At 39.8% G+C, this 6783-nt stretch overlaps 1 long non-coding RNA gene across 1 annotated transcript; it reads left to right on the forward strand.

Moving 5' to 3' along the window:
- The first annotated feature begins 1354 nt into the window (after positions 1-1354).
- Positions 1355-5729, forward strand: LOC107282000 (uncharacterized). The gene is made up of 4 exons (XR_010734624.1): positions 1355-1842; positions 1920-2032; positions 3741-3793; positions 5291-5729. It is a non-coding gene; the product is annotated as an uncharacterized lncRNA (long non-coding RNA).
- The last annotated feature ends 1054 nt before the right edge of the window (positions 5730-6783 follow it).

A 6783-nucleotide genomic window follows, 5' to 3' on the forward strand; every position in this document is an offset into this window, starting at 1 on the left:
CCATCTACATCATCCTCCTCTCTCCCCCATCATCGCTGCATGCTTCTCCATCTCTATCCCAAAAGCCACCACCAGCATGTCGCTCTAGATCTTCCTCTCATCCCTCCACACCATCGCACTCGAGGAGGCTGAGGTAGATCCCATAACCTCTCTCTCACACACTCTCTCACTGTGCACAACCGTCCTCTCCTTCTCTACCCTATCGCCAACATCTCTCTCTCTCTCGTCCCACCACCACCCTATCTCTCCTCACCCCCGCCCCCCCCCCCCCCCCCCCGACAACCACCACTAACAAGCGCTGGAGGAAAGGCACAAGAGGGCCATATCCAGCCAGCATAGGATCGTGGCTACCCAATCTAGCCACTCCAAGCAGGGGCACAAGGTCAATAAGAAGAAGTGAGATTGATGTGAAAAATTAAGGTCATGGGATGATGTAACATACCCGAATTCTAGGATTAAGGATTTTTATGGAAAGGAAAAGTTCTTCAATTTTGTGGACCAAAAATTTCCATTTTTTAAAACCTAGGTGAAGTTGATCCATCTCTTGCATCAATAAAATTTGATGGCAAATTAAAAATTTTTCATTTATAACCTAGGACAAAAATGCAAACACAAGTGTAGAAATGCATACACACATATGGCATGGTTCAACTTGAGTCTTCTTTGTACATTTGGATATTTGGTTGGCATTGCATATTAGAACTCATGAGCATAAATAGAAGATAAAGTTTCACTAAGCAAACCCATAACCACACTTGAGCAATAATTGTAAAGACATGAGAATGAGGTTAAATAGTTTAACAACTAAGTTTGATACCTCAAATAAATCAGTCAAACCTGTCACATAGTATGTTAATTATAATCCTTAATCGGCTAAAACCTACCCTCACCAAATGTGCATTAAACTGCATGAAAGTGTATAGGGGAAATAATTTATTCAAATACTAGGTTAATTATCATGAACAAATATAAGTTTTCCAGAATTTATCTTATCTGTTTAGGTCTCCTAAAAATTCAAACTATTTTCCAATGAGCCCATCTTCTTCTAATTTCTGTGAGCAATCTATCCATAATTTTTGAGTGGAACAAAAGAAAATGGAAACTAGATATATTCACCTACCTCCAGTAAAATCCACACGGATTTATCTACACCACAAATTAATCTATGAACTAACAAAGATGGGGAAGAGAAATAATCCTGGAAATAACTGAAAATCGATTTTCACTCAAGATCCTACCCATCCCTCATACCCACACCTAGTCCACACCGCCCTGGACGCACATGACAGTCTCACTGGCTTGTCCTCACACTTGTTCACCTTCCTCAGCCGACAAGAAAACAGAGACGGTGAGAGAGCGAAGGGAAACAGAGCCAGCCGAGCTCTGGGCGTGCTCGACACGTGGCCTCGACGCAACCGAGGAGGAGGCTCTCAACTTCTCCGTCGCCCTCATCTCCATCGCCGGCCACCGAGAAGACGAAGGTCGCCAACGCCATGGAGCCACGGTCGTTTCCTCTTCTTTTGCGTTCCTCAATTCACTCTTGATGCCGTCCCCGTTCCATCTAATTTCGTCCCATTCCATGCAGCGGTTAAACGGAAACGCGACCGCGCACTCCGACGCTCTGGAGCACGCACCGAGTGCCACCGCTGCATCATCATCGTCGCGCTGGCCTCCGTGGACCAAATCCGGCCAAGCCATCGCCCCAACATCATCACCACGACCTCCTCTTCAAAATCCCTCAAGAATCCCAGGCTCCCAGCCAATGCCGCAACGTGGAGGGAGATCGGCGTCGTCTACCTTAAGTCCGGCCGCCGGCCATCGTCGCCCATTCCTCACTCTCGGGTGAGCTTCGGCGCGATTCCTCACTGATAGAGCATCTCTAGGTTCCCTCTAAGCCGTTTCCCTCCTGTCCTTGGCAGCTTGAAGACCGAAGGAACGTCGACGCCGTCGCCATGCCGATTTCCGTCGCTGCCGGGTCGTCTTCTCCACTGTCACCGATGTTCAGAACAATCCAAGCTGCGGTCAAGCTTCAGTGAGTACCCAAGAACCCAGTAGACACGCATGCATGCACCCATTCGTATAGAAACGAGCCAGAGCTCGACATGCCCTAGCATGCCGAGAACCACCTCCGCTCGCACCAACGCCGTCATAGATTATGGCCACCGTAGCTAGACACATGTTGAAAATACAAGAGAAATATGGGGACTTTTTATAAACTGTGGCATAGACACATGTTGGACTGCGGGTTCTATTCCTCGGAACCATAGAGGCCTTTTTGTATATTGGCAGAGGATGACATGTGGACCCCATGAGCTTAAAATCTGAAAATATAAGGGAAAATCACTAAAGCTTTACATTTTCTGCAGAAAAATGCTCAAACTTGTAAAATCCATATTAAATGAAAAGTAGCTCATTTTGAGATGATTCCAGTTGCTACAGATTCACAAAGTTATGAACTTTATTTTATTGACACACACTGTACAAGGTTTGCCACTAAAATTTATCCAAGATAAATCATACACAAAACATACCCAAACTTATAAAATGCAACCAAAATTCATCTCAACTTATTTTTGAACAAACTTAAGTTCTACAGATTCACCAACACTATATATAGGGGAAATAAAAGCATATACTTTACACCAAATGCCTCTAAAACTATTATCTTTAAAAATATTGAGATTTAGATAAGCTGAACTTTAGAGGTTTATATAAAATTCATTTCAACTCATTTTTGAGTAAACTCAAGTTCTATAGGATCAACAAGATATGTACTTCCAAGTTGTAAAATTAAAATATAAGCTTACTGTATAATAATAGCTCCTAAATATTTATGTAAAGAATAACCAACCTAGGGCAACCTTTAATTTGTAAAATTTGTAGAATTTGTAGAAAATTCATCTTTAGTCCATTTGGAGTGAACTAAGTTTCTGTAGAACCAGAAAGTAATGAACATAAAAAAAATAGGTAAAATAAAATCTGGCAACTCATATACTGAATGTGTCAATAAACTTTAAATAGATAACTTAGGTGCTAATCACAATAAAAATAGTTAAACACTATATATGTATAAATGTATATATAAATGCACTCTAGCTCTAAGTAAATCAAAGTCAAACTTGTTGGACCAGAGAAAACATAAGTTCCATCCCTAACCACTAAAACTTGGCACACTTAGCTCATATATCAATTTCTAGGTTGATATGTTAAGTGACTAACATAGAACACTCCATAACTTATAAAATATGTAATAGAGTAATATAAACTCTAAAATTTTGAACTAAGATTAGATTGGTTAGCTAAATTATTAATTTTTATGCATCACTAGCAAATAGAACATGTTCTGGACATAAAACTTCTAAAGCCATGTATACATAGAGATTATGTGCCTAGAACACGTTATAAATTGTAAAACATATAAGGAATTCATAGTAACTCTAGAAAAATGTGAAACCAACTTTTTTGAACTCCTGTGAACATCCCTTTTACTGCAGCAAGCCATCATTTCACAAAAACTTGACCCTAAAGTGCACCTAAGGACTAATAAAGCTTAATTAATCTTAGTGCTAGTATTAAACTTTGAAAATTAATAACTTTCAGATGCAAAATGATAAAATAAAAATTCTTTCACCTAAATTCATCTTAGATCAGTACCTAACCACACTAGTAAACTCATGCATTTAAGAGCATTTTAGATTTTTACATGATTTGGCATTTATCGTTACTGTTATTTCTTTTAGACGGCGAAATCGTTATCGGTGAGGTGATTGGACTTATAGCTGATCTCAGGGAGGTATTATATCAACCAACGCAAGTATTTCCCTTCCTTTGAACACATTGAATCACATGTTTTCTGGCTAAATGTTTTGATTGTAAAGTTGCACGCGTATATCTAACTATCGGTACTTTTAAAACTATGGATTGTAGTTGTTCCTTTAAAAGATGCATGAAACCCCCTTTGAAAATCATCCCTTGCTGTTTTGAACCTTAGGATTAATTAGAGTACTTTAATTGTGCTCATATGACTATACTATGCTTTTATAAAGTGCAAATGCTTAGCCTTGCTTAGTGATAAATAAAACATGGTTATGAGTCACTTGATATACTATTTGGAACTCCTTATTAAACATTATGTTCAGAGGTGATTCTCTGATTATTTGTCAAATAAAATATGATTTTAGACTTGGGCGGCAAGTGGTATGCATATGGTAGTAGTTGCATATCGATAGGGGGAGTGTTCGCCTAAGTCGATTAAGGACCGAACATCATATCACCCATTATGTTTATCGTACATCCACATGTGTCTTTATGGGGGGACCTTGGCCTATTAAGTTAAGCACTTGTCTGACCTTGCATTCGGGAGGCCGTTGTAATATAGGTAGGGGCCACGAGTGTACTGTGGGCTACCTAGAGGAACTACCCATGTGTGTGTTGAACCTTAGGACGAGTGTACTGTTCCTAAGTGTACGATCGTAGGATGATAAATTCCCTACGTGTGTGATTTCCATGAGGGGACGAGTGTACTGTTCCGATTCATAGCATGGGCGTCTAAGTGTGTCCAATACAATGATGTTGTGCCACGTTGGTGGGTTCCCGTTGTGTCCATTACCACGGCGTTAAGTTTAAAGCGTGGGCCCGCTACTTAATGGTTCTAGGTCATATAACGTGTATGGCCTAGGATGGAGGAACACGTATCGTGCTCATGCAAGGTTAGACAATACTTAATGTAAAAGCCTTGTCGTGACCTCTAGACCATACTCAATGTGTAGAGTATGGTGGTACCGACGGGTACCGGACAAACTAGAGTGATTCACATCATGTGGGTAAAGCTGTACAAACTCTGCAGAGTTGTAAAAACTAATCGATTAGCCGTGCTCACGGTCATGAGCGACATGATGATGTGCTATGGGTATAATCTTGTGATTTCTAAAAGCTTTTGGAACTAAATGTTTTGAGATAATGATGAGATTGGTATATGTGATACATTGCCTTACTTCCCGTTGTGTTGTAAGGGAATGATGTCTATCTATTTATGTTGTGTTGTAAGGGAATGATGTCTATCTATTTATGTTGATATCATGCCATGATTAATATGCTTTACATATTGCTTAAATTACGTTGTAAATGGTTTGCGAAGTAAAATTTGCTTTATGCTGAAAATAGAGACTACAAATAGCCTTCCTTTGACTTAGAGCTTTCATGTATGTAGGTTTGATAGTGCTCTTGCCAGTACATTAATCAAATTAATGTACTGAGTCTTGCCATGTTTTGTCTAATTTATGTTTTGCAGGAATAGACTTAGTTTAATTTGAGTGATGCGGGTTTCGACTGCTTCTTCTAGGATTTGAACTTAATGGGGTAAACCCCTAGTCGGTGTGCTTGAGGATTGGGTAGTCAAGCTTCCGCTGTTCTCTAATATAGTTATATTTGGCCGGTCGGCCTATGTATCTATTAAGTAGTTGTAATCTGAATTTTATTTGCTTTAGATGTATTTTGCTATGTATGTCCATGCTTAAGATGAAAGTGTGAATCTAGTGCACATCCTGGGAACTAGATTCATATGAGTATGAGTTAAGAATATTTGAGATGTTGTAGATCTTTAGCCATTTTTGTCAAGTCTCTTGAATATGTAACACATCTGGTCGCCGCCTTCGAGTGGTTTGACGGGCACATATCAGACTGAAGTTGACTGGCAGGCTAAAGGTCTAGCAATGTCTCTAATATTCTTCTCTCGAGGCGTCGAATATTTCATCATGTTTGTTTGATGACTTAAATTATTCACTTCATCTCTCAAATATAATGGAAGGTCCGGAGAGCCTACGACATATGACCATGGCAATAGGCAACCGATGTAAGACATGGCTGAGCTAGGTATTGTACCCTAATATCAGTGACAATGGATATCTAGCTTATCCAGTAGGAACTAGGTCGGTGGCAATGGCAACAATAGATGGCACTTCATCACCACATGGTGGTGTCGTGCACACAAGGAATCAGCAGGGAAGCCAGTAGTGGGGCAGAGCTAGAGCTAGCCTATTCTATTTTCTTTTTCTAGAAGCAATATCATTGCCAGCTCTTAGGTCGATGGTAATAGTGCTCAACCAAAACTTTTGATTGCCACATCTAGTATAAACCGGCTAAAATGATACCATTTGGAACCAGCAACAATTGATGTTACTTTTTAAGAGAACAATTGATGTTTCTTACTAGTGTAGCTGGATGGAAATTTTACACTATGCAAATACTCACATAGGCTAGTTTTCTCTGCCTTCCTGAGTCTATCGGGTAATGTTGGCCTGGTTGTTTTTCTACATGATGTAGCTCCTTCCTAACGTTCATATCTCTGTGTTTTTAGTGTGTCATAAATAGGACTCCTATCAAGTTGTCACATCCATTCTTCTCCATGTGAATTACATTCATACTATGATGAAACTGTACAATAGATTTAGCCTTCTATTACGGATTCACTGTGACGTATAGGGTCCATTGTTGATCTATGAAGAATTTTCAAGAAATCATTATAAAGTTCAGGCAACTTGAGTTTGTGGTCACAAAAAATGTCATGGTGGCAAACATGGTCACCACAAATGTTGCGCAATTTTTCATTAGAAGTTTAGGCTGGCACATCGTGACAAAATATTCCATCATAGAAATTGGTAGCCTTGGTCCTCATGGGTCCACGTAGCCAGTCCCATTTGTAAGTATGAGATTCTATGACGAAATCGTCATAAATGAGGCATTATTCGTCACAAGAGTCGAGCCAGCACACGGCAGCAAAGTTTT

This window comes from Oryza sativa, chromosome 8, assembly GCF_034140825.1.
Source record: "Oryza sativa Japonica Group chromosome 8, ASM3414082v1".
NCBI classification, from domain to species: Eukaryota; Viridiplantae; Streptophyta; class Magnoliopsida; order Poales; family Poaceae; genus Oryza; species Oryza sativa.